General features: G+C 36.8%; 1 protein-coding gene and 1 pseudogene across 7 annotated transcripts in view; one reads left to right on the top strand and one right to left on the bottom strand.

Annotated features, from left to right (window-relative positions):
- Positions 1-23,054, top strand: part of BCAS3 (BCAS3 microtubule associated cell migration factor) — a 679,070-nt gene that overhangs the window by 255,156 nt on the left and 400,860 nt on the right. The window lies entirely within an intron of this gene.
- On the bottom strand, positions 4,715-4,812 carry LOC119472879 (annotated as a pseudogene).

The following is a 23,054-nucleotide window of genomic DNA, read 5'->3' as shown; positions in this document are numbered from 1 at the left end:
GATAAATGCAAATAGTGTGAGGATGTTCCAAATATTGCCTAGTTATGCTTATACTAATGCTCAAATTTAACTGGACTTTCTGGAATTTTTTTTTTTTTGTGAATTTAGCAACCCTATGCATGGCCCTATATTCATGTAATTTTCTTCGGTTTTTCCCCAAAAAACATCACTTTTATTGAGATAAAATTTACATACTATAAAATTTATTTTTAGAAGTGCAATTCAGTGGTTTTTATTATGTACTTAGAGTTTGCACATCATCACTAATATCTAATTTCAGAACAATTTTGTAATCCTTAAAATAACCCCTTTATCCATTAGCAGTCACTCCTATTTCCCCAGCTCCCCTATATACTTGGATGCTGATTAGTAGTTATATAACGAAGGACAGGCTAAATACTTTCTTTAATCTTCAAGTTACTCTTTTGTAAAATGGGGCCAATACTGATTTCAGAGTTTTGAGGAAATATCAGAAATATTATATGTAAAATGCTTAGCAAAGCACTGGCACAGTAAATGCCAAATAAAGAGTTAATATTAGGGCCTCTACTTTTGGCCAATATAAGAGCTGGATTAACTCTCCTACCTGAAACAACTAAACAACAAATAGTGGTTTCCTAGTTACGGTATGTAAGTTGTTGAAAGATGGCCATCCCTGAGAGATAGAGAACAAATGAGAGAGAGGATGCCTATGGTTTCCCCGACTTACTGCCTTGAGTTTCCAGTCATGGTGCAGGAAGGGGGAACCCTAACAGAGCCCGGTAGTCTCGCTGAATTGATGAGATATTCCTAAGAGTCCCAGGAGGCCAAGATCATAGATTCTCAATACAGTGGACCAGTGATATGGGAGCTGCAGAGAGAGGATTCCGGAGATCTGCAGAGGAGACATGAGAACAAAAACTACCATCAGACCAGAAAGGCAAGAGTATAACTATCTTTTATTCAAAGATGACATGATTGTCTATGTTGAAAAGCTAAAGGATTTTATTTTTTAAAAAAGAACTAATAAATGATTTTAACAAGGTTACAGGATATAAGATCAATATACAAAAATCAGTTGGACTTCTGATTACCAACAGCAATGAATTGATCATTTTAGAATATCCAAAAATACATACTACTGACATTCAGGAAGCAAGACTTGTACTCAGAAAGCTAGAAAATATTGCTGAGAGTAGATAAAGATGTAAATAAATGGAGAATTAAGCCATTTTCTTATGCTAGAATACTTACCATCATTAAAATGTCAGTTCTGTCCAAATTTATCCATAGACTCAGTGTAATCTGCATAAAAATCCCAGCAGGTTTTTTTTTTTTGGTAGACATTAACAAGATAATTCTAAAACTCACATGAAAATGCATAGGACTTGTGAGCAAAATAATTTTGAAAATGAAAAAGTTGGAGGAATGTCACTACCTATATTAAGACTTATGAAAACTGTAATAATCGATAGGGATCCTGTGACCTTTTCCACACATATGGAGACAATTTATTTTTGACAAAGGTGCAAAGATGTTTAAAACAAGTTTACTCAAATTAGATTACAGACTTAAATGTAGAACCTATGACTATAAAGTTATAAGAGAACGAGAAGAAATCTTTGTGACTTGGGTAAGGCACAGACTTTTAAAATGTGACATTAAGGTCGAACACAGTTGTAATTCCAGTACTTTGGGAGACTGAGGTGGGAGGATCGCTTGAGCCCAGGGGTTCAAGACCAGACTGGGCAACATAGGGAGACTCTGTCTCTACAAAAGCAAAAAAAAAAAAAATTAGTTGGGCCTGCTGTTACATGTCTGTAGTTCCAGCTCCTTGGGAGACTGAGGTGGGAGGATCACTTGAGCTTCGGAGGTCAAGGTTGCAGTGAGTCATGATCACACCACTGCACTATAACATGGGAGCAAGCCCCTGTCTCAAAAAAAAAGTTTTTTTTTGTTTTGCAAAATTTTGAAAATCCATTTAAAAAATTGATAAACTATTTCATCAAAATGAAACACATCTGCTCTTTGAAGAAAACCATTATGAGGATGAAAAGACACAAGTCACATGTCTTAGGTCCACAATACTTTTAAAGAACTCCCCACAGTCAGTGAGTAGAGAAACTAAATTTCTCATATTTCATACTTTGCTGTACACAATATGGTACAGCTAGACTGGTCGTGGTGGTTCACACCTGTAATTCCAGCACTTTGGGAGGTCGAGGTGGGTAGATCAGCTGAGGTCAGAAGTTTGAGACCAGCCTGACCAACTCGGAAAATCCCTGTCTCTACTAAAAATACAAAATTAACCGGGCATGGTGGCGCATGCCTGTAATCCCAGCTACTGGGAAGGCTGAGGCAGGAGAATCCTTTGAACCCAGGAGGTGGAGATGGTGGTGAGCTGAGATTGTGCCATTACACTCTAGCCTGGGCAATGAGAGTGAAACCCCATCTCAAAAATGAGTGAGTGAATGAATAAGTAAATAAATAAAATGGTACAGCCTCTCTGGGAAATAATTTTGCATTTACTTAAAATATTAATATGTACTTACCATAGAATCCAGCAATGTCAATCCTGGGCAGATTGTTCACATTATAAAATTAATGTTGTTCAGGATGATATCCCAAATTACTCAATGGTTTTTATCCTGTGGTTACCATAACAAATTGTCATGAACTTGGGAGCCTAAAATATCTAAAATGTATTCTCTTACAGTTTTAGAGGCCAAAAATCTAAAATCAAAATGTAAGCAAGGCTGAACTTCCTTTGGAAATTCTGAGGAAGAATTTGTTCTTTGCCTTTTCTAGCCTCTGATGGTGGCCTTTAGCATTCTTAAGTTATAGCCACATCATCCAATCCCTGTCTCTCTCATTGCATTGCATCCTCCTCATTTCTGAGTCTGCTCATCTTCTGTATTTCTTGTAAAGATCCATGTGCTTGTTTTAAGTACCAATCTGGATAACCCAGGATAGCCCCTTCTCTTAGGATCTATAACTTAATCACCGATTTTGCCAGAGAGTGACTCTTTGGTCTTTTAAGGGATGTGGACATCTTTTGGGGGCTATAATTCACTTCTCTATATTTCCCTTTTCTGTCCCCCAGAATTCATGTTCATGCCATATGCTAAGTATTACCTTTTTCCCCTACCAGCATCCTCAAAAGTCACAACCCATCACAGTATCAACTCTTAAGTCCAAAATTTAAAAATATGTATTATCAGCTCAAAGGTCCAATTTCGTCATCTCAGCCATCTGACTCTGGTGTGGTTGAGACTCTGGAATTCATCCTGGGGCAAAATTCCTGTGCCTCTGTGGAGCTATGAAACTACAATAAAAGTTACCTCCTGCCAAAATACAGTAATAGGACACGCATAGGATAGACATTTCAAAAGGGAGAAATGGGAAAGAATAAAGGAGTCACTGGTTTCAAACATGTTTAAAATCTAGCAGGGCAAATCCCATTTTCTGTTTCAAGGCTGGAGTCTCCTATCTGGCTTGAGGCGCTGCCCCCCTGGACTGCAGCTTCATTTTCTGCGCCTGTGGCTCTGCCCACCCCTGCCTTGGTCCTGCTTGGACCTTTAAGCCCACATCCCTGCCCTTGGAGTCATTCATACATTTTATTGAAGGGTAGCACAGGATTCCACCTAGGTAGCTCTATCAGCCTGTTTCCTGCCTGTAGAATTTTGCAAGTCCAGTAGCCTTCTTCTTCTTTTTTTTAAATCATGTCTTTGTGCCTGTCAGTCCAAAATGATACTACAGATACTACATTCCCAAAAACCTTGTGTATCTCCTCTGTATGTCATGGGGATCCATGCCGTCAGACAAGAGGACAATCCACAGATATTTCTTGGATTTTCCTGTCTCTATTCCTGGCTTCTGTTGGTCGAGTGGATCCATGAAACACATGCCTGATGTCGTCAGCAGAATATCATCAGGCTATATTCTTGGCCTTCTCTTCAGAGCACATTTTCCTAATCACGAAACTCCTCATAGTAGCATCTTTTTCTCCTAGGTAGGATATTCAAATACCAGAAGATCCAAAGAAAGTATTACTTGATGGTAAAATTAGAAGCACTCTGAACAGCAGTAAGGGAGATATTTGAGGTCGGGGAGAAATTATGAAAAACTTAAAATCATATCATAAATTTTGTCATTTAGCCATGATGGAATGAGAGGAACTGGATTAAACCTCTGCATTAGTCAAGATTTTACCAGAGAAACAGAATCTGTAGGTCATTAAAGAGGTTTATCGGCATATATGATTGTGGGGGCTGGCTAGGCTAGTCTGAAAACAGTAGGGCTGGCCAGGAGGAATTTCCCAGTGGAAAATCTCAGGCAGGAGCTGTTGCTTCAATCCCTAGGTTCACAATAGTCACATTAGCAGAATGAACCCCAAGATTACCCAGATGTAGAAAATTATAAAAATTATTTTCTTAAAAATAAAATTTCAATTTTGGAATCATTTTAGATTTTCAGAAAACTTGTGAAGATAGTACAAAGTTTCTATATATTCTACATCAACTTTCTCCTATTTTTTACACTTTAAAAAATCGAGATTAAAATATACATATAAAATTCACCATCTTTACCATTTTAAAATGTACAGTTCACTGGTAATAAATACATTTATATTTCTTTTCTTCCCCTTTATTGCCCCCTGCCCCACATTTCCTGGCCTCTGATAACTGCCATTCTGCTCTATATCTTCATGAGACCCACTTTTTTTTTTTTTCCACATCAGATGGGTAATGTGCTGACGTAACAACGCTTTAGGGAGACACATCTCACACAAGAGTGTGAAAACCCAATCATTCTTATGAACTGCAAAAGGATCAAAGATCCACTTTTGTAGTTCACACCTGGGAGTGAGATCATGCAACGTTTCACTGTGCCTGACTTATTTCTCTTAACATAGTGGCCTTCAATTTCATCTGTGTTGCCACAAATGACAGGATTTCATTCTTTTTTTAATCGCTGAATATGTCATTGCATATATATACCATATATTCTTTATTCATTCATCTGTTGATGAACACTTAGGGTAATTCCATATTTTAGCTATTGTGAACAGTGCTGCAATAAACATGGGAGTACAGATATCCCTTCGATGCATTTATTTTCGTTCTTTTGGCCATATACCTGGTAGTAGAAGTGCTGAATCGTTTGGTGATTCTATTTTTAGTTTTCTGAGGAACCTCCATACTGTTCTCCATAGTGGCTGTGCTAATTTACATTTCTGCCAGCAGTGTACAAGAGTCTCTTTTCTCCACATTCTCACCAGCATCTTTTATTGATTGTCCTTTTAATACAAGCCATTTTTACTAAGGTGTGATGATATCTCATTGTGGCTTTGGTTTGTGTTTCTCTGATGACTATCGATGTTGAGCATTTTTTTTTTCATATACCTATTGGACATTTGTATGTCCTCTTTTGAGAAATATGTGTTCAGATCTCTTGCCCATTTTTAATTTTCTTATTTTTTCTCTTGTCTCTAGTGGGGTTGGATTTTGCCCATTTAAAAATCGGATTATTTGGGGAGTTTCGCTATTGAGTTATTTGAGCTCTTTATATATTAGTTACAAACTCTTTGTCAGATGGATAGTTTGCAAATATTTTCTCCCATTCTAAGGGCTGTTTCTTCATTTTGTTGATTGGTTCTTTTGCTGTGTAGAAGCTTGTTAGCTTGAGGTAATACCATTGGTCTATTTTGCTTTGGTTGTCTATGTTTTGAGATCTTACACAAAAAGGCTTTGCCCAGACCAATGTCCTGGACTGTTTCCCTAAAGTTTTCTTTTAGTAGTTTCATAGTTTGAGGCCTTAGATTTAAGTCTTTAATCCATTTTGATTTGATTTTTGTCATGGTGAGAGATAGGGATCTAGTTTCATTCTTCTGCATAACTATCCAGTTATCCCAGTACCACTTATTGAAAAGACTGTTCTTTCACCTTTTTGTGCTCTTGGCATCTTTGTTGAAGATGAATTGGCTGTAAATGCATGGATTTATGTTTGGTTTCTCTAGTCCATTCCATTGGTCTATGTATCTATTTTTTTGGGTTATTACAGATGTGTAGTAAATTTTGAAGGCAGAAAGTGTGATGCCTTCAGTTCCTTTGGCTCAGGATTGCTTTGGCTATTTGTGGTCTTTTGTGGTTTCATAAAAATTTAAAGATTTTTTTCCTATTTCTGTGAAGAATGTTGCTGAAACTTTGGTAGGGATTGCATTGAATCTGTAAACTACTTTGGATAGTGTTGTCATTTTAACAGTGTTAATTCTTCTGATCCATAAGCATGAAATATCTTTCCATTTTTTGTGTCTTTAATTTCTTTCATATTTCATAGTTTTCTTTTTATAGATCTTTCATTTCTTTAGTTAAATTAAGTCCTAGGGATTTTATATTTTTGTAGATATTACAAATGGGATTGCTTTCTTGATTTATTTTTTCAGATTGTTCTCTGTTGGTGTTTATAAATGCTACTGATTTTTGTATGTTCATTTTGCAACTTGCAACTTTACTGAATTTGCTGATCAGCTCCAACAATTTTTTGGTGAGCTCTTTTGCCTTTTCTAGGTATAAGATCATGTTGTTTGCAAATAAGGCTAATTTGAATTCTTCCTTTCCAATTTGGATGGCCTTTATTTCTTTCTCTTGCCTAATTGCTCTAGCCAGGACTGGAAGTATTATGTTGAATAACAGTAGGGAGAGTGGGCATCCTTGTCTTGTTCCAGTCTTTAGAGGCCTTCATTTTTTACCCTGTTCAGTATGATGGTAGCTGTGGATTTGTCATATATGGTCTTTATTATTTTGAAGTATGATTCTTCTATACCATTTTGATGATGGTTTTTTTAGTCATAAAGGATGTTGAATTTTATAAAATGCTTTTCAGTATCTATTGAAATATGCGGTTTTTGTTCTTGATTCTGTTAATATTATATATCATGTTTATTGATTTGTCTGTGTTGAACCATTCTTGCATCCCTGGAATGAATCCCATTTGATTATTGTAAATGATCTTTTTAATGTATTGTTGAATTCTGTTTGCTAGCATTTTGTTGAGGATTTTCACATCTATGTTTGTCAGGGATATTGGCCTGTAGTTTTCTTTTCTTGTTGTGTCTTTATCTGGTTTTAGTATCAGGGTAATGCTGACCTTGTAAATGAGTTTGGAAGTATGTCCTCCTCTTCAAGTTTTTTGAAGAGTTTGAGTACAATTGGTATTAAATCTTCTTTAAATGTTTGGTAGAATTCAGCAGTGAAGCTGTCAGGTCCTGGGCTTTTTTTGTTTTTTGTGGAGGCTTCTTACTACAGCTTTAATTTTGTTACTTGTTATTGGTTTGTTGAGGTTTTCTATTTCTTCATGATTCAATCTTGGAGGTTGTTTGTTTACACAAATTTATCCATTTCTTCTAGGTTTTCCAATTTGTTGGTGTATAATTGTTCACAGTAGTGTCTAATGATTTTTTGTGTGTCTGAGGTCTCAGTTGTTATGTGTCCTTTCTTTGTTTCTGATTTTATTTATTTAAGTCTTCTCTCATTTTTCTTAGTCTAGCTCACGACTTGTTGGTTTTTGTTTACATTTTTGAAAATCAATGTTTTGTTCCATTGATCTGTATTTTTTAGCTTCAATTTCATTAGTTTCTGCTCTGATTTTTATTATTTCTTTTCTTCTACTATTTTTGGCTTTGGTTTGTTCTTGCTTCTAGTTCCTTGAGGTATATCATTAGTTGTTTATTTGAAGCCTTTAATTTTTCTTTCATTTGCCTCTTAGTACTGCTTTTACTGTATCCCATAGATTTTGGTATATTGCCTTTTTTTTTGAAATGGAGTCTTGCTCTCTTGCCTAGGCTGGAGTGCAGTGGTGCAATCTTGGCTCACTGCAACCTCCACCTCCCAGGTTCGAGTGATTCTCCTGCCACAGCCCCCTGAGTAGGTGGAATTACAGGCACCTGCCACCACTCCCAGCTAATTTTTATATATTTAGTAGAGATGGAATTTCACCATGTTGGTCAGGCTGGTCTTGAACTTCTGACCTCAAGTGATCTGCTCCCTTCAGCCTCCCAAAGTGCCGGGATTACAGGCATGAGCCACCACGCCTGGCCTCTATATTGCATTTCCATTTTTCCATTTTTATTTGTTTCAAGACATTTTAAAATGTCTTTCTTAATTTCCTCATTGACCCATTTATCACTCAGGAGGATGTTTTAACTTCCATGGGTTTATGTATTTTCCCTAGTTCTTCTTACTAAGTTCTAATTTTAGTTCCTTATTGTCATGAACAATATTTTATATAATTTTTACTTTAAAAATTTTGTTCAGATTTGTTTTATGACCTAAAATATGGTCTCTTCTGGAGACTGTTCCATGTGCTGGTAAAGAAAATGTATGCTGCAGCAGTTGGATAAAATGTTTTCTAAACATCGGTTAGGCTTATTGGATCTAATGTGTAGTTTAACTGCTGTTTCATTGTTGATTTTCTGCCTGAATGATCTGTCCATTACTGAAGTGGGATCTCCTTCTTTTATTGTATTACAGTCTACTTTTTAGAACTATTAATATTTTCTTTATAGACTTGAGATATCCAGTGTTGGCTACATAGATATTTATAATTCTTACATATGCTTGCTTAATTCACCCCTTTATCATTGTATTCTCCTCTGTCTCTTTTTATAATCTTAAATGATTGTCTACTTTCTCATGTAAGTATAGGTACTCCTGCTGTTTTGGTTTCCAGATACATGGAATATCTTTTCTCACCCTTTCACTTTCAATCTATGTGTGTCTCTATAGGTGAAGTAGATTTCTTGAAGGCAGCATATAACGTGGTCTTGTTTCTTTATTCATTCTGCCACTCTGTGCCTTTTAGTTGGTTAATTGAGACCATTTACATTCAGTGTTATTATTAAGTAAGGCATTACTACTGCCATTCTTTTGCTTGTTTTCTGGTTTCTTTCTTAGTGCCTTCCTTTGTGGGTAAGTGATTTTCTCTGGTAATATGTTGTTAATTTGTTGCTATTTCTTTTTAATGAGTCAGTTACAAGATTTTGTGTTACAAGTTTTTGTGTTGTGGTTACCAAGTTTTGTGTTGTGATGCTTACAGAGACATCTTATAATAGATATAACAAGTTATTATTTTTTTTTATTTTTTATTTTTTTTTTTTTGAGACGGAGTTTCACTCTTGTTACCCAGGCTGGAGTGCAATGGCGCGATCTCGGCTCACCGCAACCTCCGCCTCCTGGGCTCAGGCAATTCTCCTGTCTCAGCCTCCTGAGTAGCTGGGATTACAGGCACGCGCCACCATGCCCAGCTAATTTTTTTGTATTTTTAGTAGAGACGGGGTTTCACCATGTTGACCGGGATGGTCTCGATCTCCTGACCTCGTGATCCACCCGCCTCGGCCTCCCAAAGTGCTGGGATTACAGGCTTGAGCCACCGCGCCCGGCCAACAAGTTATTTTTAAGAGACTACAACTTAGATTACAAATACAAGACTAGAAACAAAGGCAAAAGAAGATGTAAAAAAATTCTATAATTTTATTCCATCACCTAGCTTTTCCTTTCTTTTTTTGAGATGAAGTTACCCAGTGGCACAATCTTGACTCATTGCAACCTCTGTCTCCTGGGTTCAAGTGATTCTCCTACTTCAGCCTCCTGAGTAGCTGGGATTATAGACATGTGCCACCAAGCCCAGCTAATTTTTTTTGTATTTTTAGTAGATACAGGGTTTCACCACGTTGGCCAGGCTGCTGTCGATCTCCTGACCTCAAATGATCTGCCCTCTTAGGCCTCCCAAAGTGCTGGAATTACAGGCGTGAGCTACCATGCCTGGCACCTGCAGCATCTTGACTTTTAGTTGTCTCTGTTTACATTCTTTGTATTACCTATGTCTTAACAGGTTGCTAATAGTAATGATTATTTTTGATAGATTTATCTTCTGGGTTTCATACTAGAGTTATGAGTGGATTGCACACCACCATTTCAGTCATATTTTGTGTTTCACCATGTGCTTTTTACCAGTGGGTTTTATAACCTTGAAAAGCTTTCTTTTTGGACATTAGAGTTTTTTTGGTTCAGATGGAATTGTTCTCCTCAGCATTACTTGTAATGTGTGTCTGGTGGTGGTGAATTATCTATTTTTGTTTGTCTCAGAAATACTTATTTCCACTTTATGTTTGAAGTGTAATTTTGCTGAATATAATATTCTTGGATGGCAATGTTTTCTCCTTGAGCACTTTGAAAATGTTGTTACATTCTCTCCTGGCTTGTATGATTTACATTGGGAAGTCTGTTGCCAGAAAAGTTGGAGATACAGTATTTGCTTATTTTCTCATGATGCTTTTAGGATCCTCTCTTTGTCCTTGACCTTTGAGAGTTTTATTATTATATGTGTTAGAGTATTTTTATTTGGGTGGAATCTGTTTGTTGTTCTTAGTCCTTCCCATAACTGGGTATTTGTATCTTTCTTAAGTTTTGAAAAATTTTCCATTATTATTTCTTTGGCTGCATTTTCTATCCTTTACCCTTACCTCCCTCATGAACACCAGTAATTCTTAGATTTGGTCTTTCTAGGTAATTACATATATCTTGTTGATGGTATTCATTCCTTTTTGTTCTTTTTCCCCACTGACTGTATTTTCAAATAACCAGTATTTTAGGTCACTGATTCTTTGCTTTGCTTGGTCCATTCCACTGTTGAGAGTCTCTAATGACTTCTTCAGTTCAACAGATACGTTTCTCAGTTCCAAGATTTTCATATTTTTCCCCAATCTCTTTGTTAAATTTCTCTGATAAATTTCTGAATTGCTTTTCTATGGTTTATTTTGTTTTATTTTATTTTTTGGAGATCACTGAGTTTCCTTAAAATGGCTGTTTTGAATTCTTGGTCAGAGGGCTCACAGATCACTATCTTATTAGGGTCTGTCACTGTATTTTTGCTTTGTCTATTGGGAAGGTCATAATTCCCTAATTGCTGCTGTTTTTTTCATGTGTTTATATCTTTGCATTAAAGGATTATTTATTTAAGTTTTATTTATCTACCTTGTTTTGGTTTTATTGGGTATATTTTGCTTAGTGTATTTTTGTTGCCCAGGCTGGAGTACAGTGGTGCAGTCATTGCTTACTGTAATCTTAAACTGCTGGGCTGGAGCAATCCTCTGACCTCAGCCTCCTGAGTAGCTTGGACTGCAGGCGCGTGACACCATACGTGACTAAGCCCAGGTTCACCTCGGCTCTGCTAAATGGAGTGCTGCCTATCCTGATTTGGGAACATCCTAAAGTGGTTATCCCCACAGTGTGTCAAGGCTGGCTGGGGTTTGTGTCCAGGGACCTTTGTAATGTATGTCTTACTGCATGGTGCTGCTGAACAGCCACTTTAATTTGGTGTCTCCTTTGGCCAAGTAACAGAACAGAGTTTCCAGGGCTCGGGATAGTAGTCTAGCCTCTCCCCTTTGTCGCCTGTCCTCAGTGTTATTTCTCCCATCAGGCAGCCACAATATTTTCTGCAGGTTAAGGCAAGGACAGGTTTCCTGCCAGAGCACCCAAGATGGTGAGAAAACTGGTTTACCACCTCAGTCTCGCTTTTTCTCATATGATCACCATGAGTCAGGAGTAGATTTTCTATGCTCTTGATGCCAGGCAGAATTGGGGGAGGGACATCACAGATCTGGAAGTCTGAATCTCTGACCATTCACTCTTAATTTTTTTTCACTTCTCTGTGGCCTCAGAAATTGTCTCATCCTTATATTTGAGTTCTGGGTGTTATTGGTTAAAATCTCATTGCTATATATTTGTTTTTGGTTTTCTGCAAGGGTAGTGAAGCCAGTTAGCTTCTGTGCCACCACTTTGGAACTGGAAGTCTCTATTTTCTAGTAGAAATTATTTTAAAGCATCTATTATTACAATGCTCAATGACATGAAGGAAAATATGCTTCTTTTAAATAAAAGGGTAGGAAATGTCAGCAGAGAAAGAGAAAATGTAAGAAATTACCTAGTGAAAAGTCTACAACTTAAAAATACAATATCAAAAATAAAAAATGGATGTGTTAACAGCAGAATTGATTAAATAAATTTGAAGATAGGTCACTAGAAATTTCCAAACTGAATGAGTGAAAAAATAAATAGAGACTAGCAACATGTGGGACAATATCAGAGCTAACATACATGTAGTTATTGCAGAAGGTGAGGAGAGAGAGTAAGGGAGGAAAAAAAAATCTAAAAGTGGAAAACTTCCTACTTTTGTCAAAAGATATACATTTGCAACTTCAAAAAGATAAGCAAACAGCACAGTAGATTAAATACAACAAAAGCCATGTCTAAGGACATCATATCATTTTTCTGAAACCAAAGTAAGGAGGAAATCTTGAAAGTGGACGGAAGAAAATAATGCATTATACACAGAGAAAGTACATTTTAACACACTATTGACTTCTCATTGTGAACCATGGAAGTCAGAAGACAGTGGAATAATGTGTCTGAAGGATTCAAAGAATAAAATATTGGCCATCTGAAGTTTTCCATCAAGCAACAATATCCCTCAAGGATGAAGGAGCAGTAAAGCCAGGACATCCACTCTAGAAATTATGCTAATGGCACATAATACCAGGAGCAAACTTGCATCTTTAGGAAATAATAAAGAATATGATAATTTCTTGTTGAATAGAAAGGATGATTTTTCGCCTTTAAAAAGTTGTGTCTAATGTGTGGAAATGATAAGTCTGTGTGTATTGTATGTACATGTAATGCATATGACAACTGTAGCATAAAGATGGAAGATGCTAGGGTGGAGGCAGGTATATGGAGCTGTACTATTGCAAGGTTCAACGTTGCTGTACATAAAAAATCAATACTTCAACGAAAATGGCATACTAAAAAATGTTCAGTTAATGCAAAAGAAGATAGGAAGGGAAAGGCAGAGGCACAAGAAAAAGAGGGATAAACAGAAAACAAATATTTAATGGTACCTAAAAATTCAACCGTATAGAAATTACATTAAATATTAATGTACTCCAATATAAAGGAGGAAATTGCCTATAAGATAATGTTGAATATAGAGACATTAATATGATAGTAAATGTATGCTAAAATATACATCATGAAAATAAGAAACATAAGAATATTAGAAATTTGACTGTATTAGTGTCAACTAAAATTGAATTTAAGACAAAACCTATTGCCAGAGATATATTGTACTGTTCAAAAGTCAAATTATCAGGAAAATTTATATGTATGCACCTAAACTCAGTTTTAAATGCACATAATTTAAATGCACCTTGACATTTTGGGCTGGATGATGAAAAAGAAAATAAATATATGCATCTAAAACTGAGTTTTAAAATACATTAAATAAATATAAGTAGAATTAATAGGATGAGTAATACTACAATAAGCATTGGCGTTTTTAATACCACTTTCTTGATGTTTGATGGAATAAATAGAGAAAAAAGACATAAATTATTAGAATAACACTATCAACCACATTGTCCTAATAGATAACCAAACCCAACAACTGCAGAATACATATTCTTTTCAATTATGACATCATGCATAGTTTGAATGGATATGAAACAGTGGATAAATTGTACTTAAGCCACAGGCAAAACATTTATTTATTGATGGATTTGGATGGCAATCACAGTGCAATTGAAGGTATTGTAGGCTTGATAAGCAGTTGATTCCATTCATTTCCATCAGTGAATACAACCTTACCTTGGGCATGAGTGGTCCGGATTGTTTAATAGCAGCCATGATTTGTTTGCAGAACTCATGGCCCCCAAAAGGTGTATCTGTAATCTGTGAGTGATTAGTCTTCCTTGCAGCAGATGAGACCACTGGCCAGGCCATTGCCAACTGAGGAAAAGTCAGTAAAAATAAAACTTCTGGAGGGTTGTCAGAATTAGGAGTCAGCGAGCTTTTTCTTTAATGGACCAGATAATAAGTGTCTTTGACTCTGCATTCCATACAGTCTCTATACTCAGCTCTGCTGCTGTCATACAAAAGCATCCATAGACAGTATGTAAGTGAATGGGCATAGTTGGCCCACCGTCATAGTTTTTGCCTAACCCTGAATTAAAGCTGGGGTAATGGCTTTACATTATTCTACCATGCTGATTGCTCCTTACTTCAATCAGCCTGCCAGAGTTGTTGGGGTTATACAGTTGTCAAGGCCCAGTGGGCATCATCAGGTTTCACCTTTGCTGAGCCATCAGTGAATGAGGCCCAAGTATTTAAAGGAAGCCCTGTGAATCCAGTGCCTATTGAGCCAGTGACATGTTTCAGGCAGTGGAGTAAAAAATAAAGTGGCTGTAAAACCCAAGGTTCTGCTCAACCAGGCTGGCTGTACTCTGCAATATACCATTTCCATTTGAATAGCAGTCCCTGTTGGTTGGGCTCTTCCCATCTTGTTCATTTCCAAGTTTGAGTTGACCCATCCCCAATAAGTCTAGAAAGTCACAAGGCCTCCATGGGTCAATTGTTCAATTACAATTACAACTTTGTAGCTGGTTAATAGCAGCCTTCTAAAAAAGGGAGTGCACTTGATGGCTGCATCAGGCAGGTGGCGATGTTGTACTGAGATAACACCTCTGAGTACTTCAGCCATTAAGCCTTTATCTAAACATTTTACTCTTGGAATCCCGTGTTGTTTCTGGCATATAACATGGGAAGGAGCTGGAAGCCTAGTAGGTGGTCTGTTGTGCAGATGTCTCACTATCACCTTGGTATACATTCACAAGCCTTTAAGTACAGTTATGTAAGCCATTAATACTAGTTATATATTCATCAACATAAGTCACAATGATAGTACATTGAATGGGACTAAAGGGTCCCACCGTTTTACATCCCATTCCAGTATGTCTTTCCCCCATGAAAATTATAGACTAGTGTGTTTAATGTGCACATGCCAGTTGCTTCAGTGACAGTTGCCCTTTGATAACATTATTCCCTGTCTGCATGACAGGGGAAGCTACCCTGTGGATAAGGTGGGATAGCCAGGATGTTGGGCTTTTACCTCACTTGGCCTTTTTTCTTGGTGGGGGATGGGATCTTGCATGGTCACCCAGACTAGAGTGTAGTAGTGCTCACTGCAGCCTTGAACTCCTGGGCTGAAGAGATCCTCCACCTCAGCCTTTGGAGTAGCTGGGACTACAGGTGCACACCACCATGCCCCACTAATTTTTCTAAAAATTTTTTAGAGACAAGGTGTTGCTGTGTTGCCCAGGTTGGCCTCTAATCCCTGGCCTCAAGAGATCTTCCCATTTTGGCCTCTCAAAGGTCTGAGATTGCAGGCGTGAGCCACTGTGCCCAGACTGAAATTATTTTTAATGCAAGTGTTTTTATCAGTGCTGAAGGATAAAAATTGTTGAAGAACATGGCTGGCAATTTCTCTAGAACTTGTATTTTAATTCCTTTTTTTATATTTCTTTATGTTTTCATTAAACATAACATCATCATATGGCTTGGACTTTGACAAGGTATTATTGGTATATGCAGTTATCTTTATGATTTGAATGCCATTTTCATAGGCATCTAAAAGTTTGGTGCTTTTGGTTTTTAGACTTTTTAACCAGGAATTCTTTGCTCTTGGGTTTTCTTTCTTTTCCGGTAGGGTTAGAAAGGATGTTGTTAATTTGAATCATTAGGCATACTTTTGGCCATAGAAAGAAAAGCACATTTAACAATGGTTTTTTAAATCAGGGTTTATTTTTATCACATTATAAAAAGTTTGCTGCTGGTCTTTCCTCAATGATGTCTTTGTGACTTTTTTTGCTCTTTCCCTCATGATTGCTTTATAAATGTCACTTTGCTGGGCATCATTTCAGCCTTCAGGGTAATAAGATGGAAAGAAGGGGCAGCATCAGTGATGTTAATTTCCTTTATCAGGAAAGCAGATCCTTTTCCAAAATCCTGCAATAGCCACCTGCCTTTGTCTGAGTGATCATAACTTTGTCAGCACTTGTTGTAAAAGAGGCTAGGCAATCACTCATTAAGTATCTGTAGTGGCATTCAGTGAAGGAGCAAATGTTGGAGATGATGTTGGATTTGCCTCTCAGTAGTTTTGAGAAGGAACCTGGCTCCGTCCCCCAGGCTGGAGTGCAGTGGTGTAATCCCAGCTCACTGCAGCATGTGCCTCCCAGGTTCAAGCGATTCTCCTGCCTCAGCTTCCCTAGTGGCTGGTATTACAGGCTCTCTCTGCCATGCCCAGCTAATTTTTGGGGTTTTTTTTAGTAGAGATGGGATTTTACCATGTTGGCCAGACTGGTCTTAAACTCCTGACCTCAAGTGATCCACCCACCTCGGCTCCCATAGGATTGATTACAGGCATGAGCCACTACCTCCAGCCTAAAAATACTTCTTAAAAAATAATTTCTAAGGTTTGGTATGGGGTTGGAGGGAATGCTGTTGCTGGTCACTTTATTTTCTAGCCTGGTATTGCTGATCAATACCAGAGTTATTATTTGACTATTCTAAAAATGCAGATTTCTTGGTCATCCCCCCTCCCACCCAAATACCTCCTGAATCATAATTCTGAAGGTGGGACCACAGGATCTGCATTTTGTGCAGATAATCTCAGTGCTTCTTAGCACACTAAAGTTTAAGAATCTCTGTTTTAGATTTTAGGACGTTAAATCCCAAAATTTTATCACTATTGTTCATTGAGTTTGTTACTGAGTTTTTGGTGGTGAATTCACAGCCTTATAAAATGCTGATTTCTACATCTTAGATGCTGAAATGTAGAAATATTTAGTTCTAGTGCTCAGTCCTCTTGTTTCATATGTACTTTGACTTAAACTCATTTTGTGAATTAATTTTGTTAAATTAAGTTTTGATAAAATGTTGAACATCGTTGAAAACACATTTTTTGAAATTTTATGTTTTATGTGAGTATATCTGCTATATTAAATATTGGTTACCCCAAATACTACAGTTTTGAATTCTCAAATCAATGAAATATTTAAAAACAAATAACTCAGATTACTCAAAGTAGTTATGTAAATCAGAATTACTGGACTAGGATTACAGTATGTTTTTAAGAACAAATATATTCGCTTTTTAGAGGCCTAATTGGTTTCTGATTGGTCATATTTTATATCATTATAATGAGAAATGTGAGATATTATAAATATACTAAATAATAAGGAAAATTTAATGAATGGTAAATTACATAACCCAATGTAAATTTGCAGAACATTTAATTAAACACTGTAATACTGTGTTTGTATCTCATTAGTTAAGAACTCTGACATTTGTATACTTAAAAACTCTAAATTGATAATAATGAGTGCCCTAATAAGGATTCCCAGATTAAGTTAGGTGCTGTTTGCTTGAATTTTTCTTCTTATGCCACATTTTTATGCTGAATGGAAGGAAACTTTATTAAGAACATCTGGTTATACCTTTTACCCTTATTCAAGCCACTTGTTTAACCCAACCCCAGATGTGAAATGAGCCAAAGCACAGATAAAAATGCTAGTTTAGCCTTCTCAGCAGCTGCTTATCTTCCTTTGAGCACAGACAGCAAAAGCATCTCTAAGAACTAAGGGGCTATTAAATGAAACCACAAACTGTAAAAATAAGCTATAGAACTTCACTTTCAGCGAACTAGCAAGTTAGTGTTTCTTTCATTTTTTTAATGATAGATTTATTGAGGCATAATTCGCATACATAAAGTTCACCATTTTATAATGTACAAGTCAGTGGTTTTTTAGTATATTCACAGAGTTATACGTTGATCACTACCATTCAATTCCAAAACATTTTTATCACCCCAAAATAAACCTTGTACCTATTCAAGTTACTTTTCATCCCCCCTCCTTGATCCTTGGCAATTACCAATTTATTTTCTGTATCTGTGGATTTGCTTATTTTATGCCTTTCATATAAAATGGAATCATACAATATGTGGTCTTTTATGTCTAGTTTCTTTCACTTTGCGTAATGCTTCAACGTTCATCCCTTTTTACATACGCATCAGAAAGTTCATTCCTTTTCGTGGATGAATAGTATTTCATTATATGGATATATAACATTTTGTTTGTTCATTTATCAATTAATAGACATTTAAGTTATTTCCACATTTAGGCTCTTAGGAATCTGGAACATTTGTATAGTTCTTGTATAAACATATGTTTTCAGTTCTCTTGAATATCTAGGAGTGAAACTGCTGGGTCATATGGTAACTTTATGTTAAACTTTTGGAAACAGGTTTTTTTTTTTAAGCTTTTATTTTTTAGAGATGGAGTCCTTCTCTCTGTTGCACAGGCTGGAATGCAGTGGCTCAATCATAGCTTACTGCATCCTCAAACTCTTGGGCACCAGTGATCCTCCCACCTCAGCCTCCCAAGTGATTAGGATTGCAGGCACATGCCACTACACCTCACTAATTTTCTTTTTTGTTTATGTAGACACAAGGTTTCACTGTGTTGCCCAGGCTGATCTCTGGCTTCAGGTGAACCTTCCACTTTAGCCTCCCAAAGTGCTGGGATTACAAGGGTGAGCCATTGCACCTGGTGGAAGCATTTTATAAGTGGCTATACCATTTATATTTCTCCTATGGAAATTTGAGGGTTTCAGTTTCTACACATCCTCACAAAAACTTGTGGTATCATCTTTTTTAATTTGAGCCATTCTCATTGTGGTTTTTATTTGCATTTCCTTAATGACTAATGATGTTGAGAGTCTTCATATGCTTATTGGCCATTTGTTTATCTTCTTTGGAGAAATATTTGTCCCACTTTTTTGCTTATTCTTTTTTTTTAAATTTTATTGCATTTTACGCTTTGGGGTACATGTGAAGAACATTCTTTTGCTTATTCTTAATTGGGTTGTCTTTATGTTGTCGAATTAAGTTATTTATGTATTCTAGATACTAGATCTTTATTGGATGTATTATTTGCAAATACTTTCTCCCATTCATTTTATTGTTTTTGTTTTGTTTTGTTTACTTTCTTAATGCTGTTCTTTTTTTTTTTTTTTTTTTTTTTTTTTTTTTTTTTTTTTTTTTTTTTTTTTTTTTTGAAACAGGGTCTCACTCTGTCACCCAGGGTAAAATGCAGTGGTGTGATCACAGCTCACAGCAGCCTTGACCTCCCTAGGCTCAAGCAATCCTCCCACCTCAGCCTCCTGAGTAGCTGGGACTACAGGCACACACCACCATGCCCAGCTAATTTTTGTATTTTTTGTAGAGACAGGGTTTCACCATGTGGCCCAGTCTAGTCTTGAACTCATGGGGTCAAGTGATCTGCCCATCTCAGCCTCCCAAAGTGCTGGGATTACAGACATAAGCCACTGCACCTGACCTTTTTCTCTTTTCTTTTTCTTTTTAAAGAGACAGGTTTTCACTCTGCTGCCCAGTTGGCATGAAGTGGCACCAGTACGTCTCACTGCAGCTTCAGGCTCCTGGGGTGAAGTGATTCTCCCACCCCAGCCTCTTGAGTAGCTGGAACTACAGACATGTGCCACCATGTCAGGTTAAGCTGGTTTTATTTTTTGTAGAGACAGATCCTTGCTGTTTTGCCCAGGCTAGCCTCAAACTCCTAGCCTCCAGCAGTCCTCCCACTTTAGCCTCCCAAATTGCTGGGATTATAGGCATGAGCTACCATGCCCAGCCAATGTATTCTTTGATACACACAAAGTTTTTAATGTTGAAGAAGTATGATTTATCTACTTTGTCTTGGGTTGCACGATCTCGGCTCACTGTAGCCTCTGCCTCCCAGGTTCAAGCAATTCTCCTGCCTCAGCCTCCCAAGTAGCTGGGATTACAGGCATGCACCACCATACCCAGCTAATTTTTATATTTTTAGAACAGACAGGATTTCACCATGCTGGCCAGGCTGGTCTGGAACCCCTTACCTGAAGTGATCTACTTGCCTCAGCTTCCCAAAGTGTTAGGATTACAGGCGTAAGCCACCATGCCTGGCCACAAGAGTGATAGCAGTTGTTGATATACCAGTGAAAACAGATGTTTGGACAGAGTTGGAATATATTTTTATGATGACAATAATAATAATAGCAAACATCTTTGAATAGTGCTTATGAAGTGCTAGGTACTGTTCTAAGTACTGTATGTAATAACTCATACCCAACAACCCTATGAAATTGGCATCATTATTCCTATTTTGCAAATGAAGAATCTCAAGGCGCAGAGCTGGTAACAAACTTTCATATGCATGTAAGTGGTAGATATAACTGTGATATATTGCCTTATAACGTATGTGGCTTATATTTATAACATGTTATAATATGTATAATATGTTATAATATGTAAAGCTTATAACATGTGGCTTTGTATTTATAGTATTGTTTCTATGTATTTTCATAATCTTCTATAATATCAAACTTTGTAGATTATTTTTTATTTCAAATTGGTATTTTAAATCTAACCTGATATAAAATTATATGTGTATGCACACACGTGTATATATATTTATGTGATGTATATAACTGGATAGATAATACTGCATTTTTGCATTAAGAGTTGCCTGGAAGGATGTGTTCCAAGATAATGAGGAATAGTTGTCTCTGGGTTGTGGGATTTATGTGTGTGTGGTTTTTTTAAATACTAAAGTGATTTTCTATGTTCACATTTTATTATTTTATTGTATGTAGCTATATTCTACCTTGAAAACAGGGTAAACAAAATGTCTGCTTGCTATTGAATTTCATTTTTCTTCTTTTAAGCAGATAATCCATGTTTTTTAAAATTAATTAATTTCTTTTAGAGATTGGAGTCTTACTCTGTTGCCCAAGCTAGAGTACAATGGCACAATCATAGCTTACCACAGCCTTGTAACTCCTGGACTTTAGTGATCCTTCTCCCTTAACCTCCTGAGTAGCTGGGAGGTTAGCAAACCACTGCGCAAACCACTGTGCCTGGCTTGCTATTGAATTTTTTAAAGTACCTTAATTTCATTGGTCTCATATTCTTAACTCATGTCTTGTATGGACTTTTCTTAAGAGAAGACTTTCTGTATAGTTTTTCTTCCCTGTACTGTGAAGAATCTGTTAACACTAACTTTGAATTTCAACTGAGCAAAAGATTATTCCCATGAAAAGAATGCCATTCTTTTCATTGTAGATCTATATTACAAAACACTATACTGAATTATTGTATTTTGAATTGCATCAACCAAAATTTTTCTCAAAATTTGATTTTTCTCTTGTTATAAACAACTACATAGTATCCTTGATTTTGCTTTCTTGTCTTCAAGGCCTTAAAATTTATTGTCTGGTCCTCTAAAGAAAAAGTTTGCTGATCCCAGTTAGAAAGAAAACTCCACTTCTCATATCCACAATCATTTTCTGCATTAGTTTCATAGCATTTTGAAATGTGGCCAAACACAAGCAAATATCTTTTGCTATGCACATCTGCTTAGTTCCTGAGCTATTGACTAGTTAATAATAAGACTAGTGTCTTAAAGAAATAATTATCTAAATATGTTTGTGTCCTAAATTTGAGAGCAGGAGTTTGGGTAGTGAGTGGTACCTGTACTTTTAAAATATTTGTTGTCACAGTTGCCTAATCTGTACATGGTAAATGTTATTTGTCATGATATTCATGGTATTGAGTGCCATAGAATTAAATCAGTGATGCAACTCGACTCCTATGTAGCTCTTCCTTTTATGATGAGAAAATGTTTATTAGAAATAGCATTCCATCTGGCTGGGCCGGGTGGCTCACTCCTATAATTCCAACACTTTGGGAGCCCAAGTTGGGTGGATCGTGAGGTCAGGAGTTCAAGACCAGTCTGACCAAGATAGTGAAACTAAAATATTAGCCGGGCATGGTGGCAGGCGCCTGTAATCCCAGCTACTTGGGAGGTTGAGGCAGGAGAACCACTTGAACCTGGGAGACAGAGGTTGCAGGAGCCGAGATCGTACCACCGCACTCCAGCCTAGGCCACAGAGCAAGACTCCATCTCCAAAAAAAAAAAAAATGAAAAAGAAAAAAAAAATAACATTCCATAATTGAGGTCCAAAAATCATTCAGATAATGTCATCATCTTATTACTAGTTTTTCATTTTCACAGTTTTTTTTTTTTATCATTTTTAATGTCTGGAAAACCATCTGGCTAGTTAAATAATAGCAATAGTTATATTATGCTACATTTTGTGGATACGCAACTTGTTATTCTCTGTAATGTTATTTAAAGGATTAAACTTTCCCTACTTATTTTGACAGCTGATATCTTTAGCAGTCTTCTCTGCTCATTTATATATGCTGATGTGTCTTCAAGGTCATAGAGCAGAATCACTTCGCTAATAACAGTTTTCAAAAAAAGCATTAGGTGGAATTCTTTCTTCCTGCGTTGTTACTGATTGTTAACACCACCTCTATATAATGAGTATTCTTTTTTTTTTTTTTAATTGCATTTTAGGTTTTGGGGTACATGTGAAGAACATGCAAGATTGTTGCATAGGTACACACATAGCAGTGCGATTTGCTGCTTTCCTCCCCTTCACCTGTATCTGGCATTTCTCCCCATGCTATCTCTCCCCAACTCCCCACCTCCCACTGTCCCTCCCCTATTTCCCCCCAACAGACCCCAGTGCGTGATGCTCCCCTCCCTGTGACCATGTGTTCTCATTGTTCAACACCCACCTATGAGTGAGAACATGCAGTGTTTGATTTTCTGTTCTTGTGTCAGTTTGCTGAGAATGATGGTTTCCAGGTTCATCCATGTCCCTACAAAGGACACAAACTCATTGTTTTTGATGGCTGCATAATATTCCATGGTGTATATATGCCACATTTTCCCTATCCAGTCTATCATCAATGGGCATTTTGGTTGGTTCCAGGTCTTTACTATTGTAAACAGTGCTGCCATGAACATTCGTGTGCATGTGTCCTTATAGTTGAACGATTTATAATCCTTTGGATATATACCCAGTAATGGGATTGCTGGGTCAAATGAAATTTCTATATCTAGGTCCTTGTGGAATCGCCACGCTGTCTTCCACAATGGTTGAACTAATTTATACTCCCACCAACAGTGTAAAAGTGTTCCTATTTCTCTACATCCTCTCCAGCATCTGTTGTCTCCAGATTTTTAAATGATCGCCATTGTAACTGATGTGAGATGGTAT

The sequence above is a fragment of the Cebus imitator genome, unplaced genomic scaffold, assembly GCF_001604975.1.
Source record: "Cebus imitator isolate Cc_AM_T3 unplaced genomic scaffold, Cebus_imitator-1.0 Scaffold121, whole genome shotgun sequence".
Classification (NCBI taxonomy): domain Eukaryota; kingdom Metazoa; phylum Chordata; class Mammalia; order Primates; family Cebidae; genus Cebus; species Cebus imitator.
The sequence above is the reverse complement of the archived record's forward strand: the minus strand, read 5'-3'. Positions and strand labels throughout refer to the sequence as shown.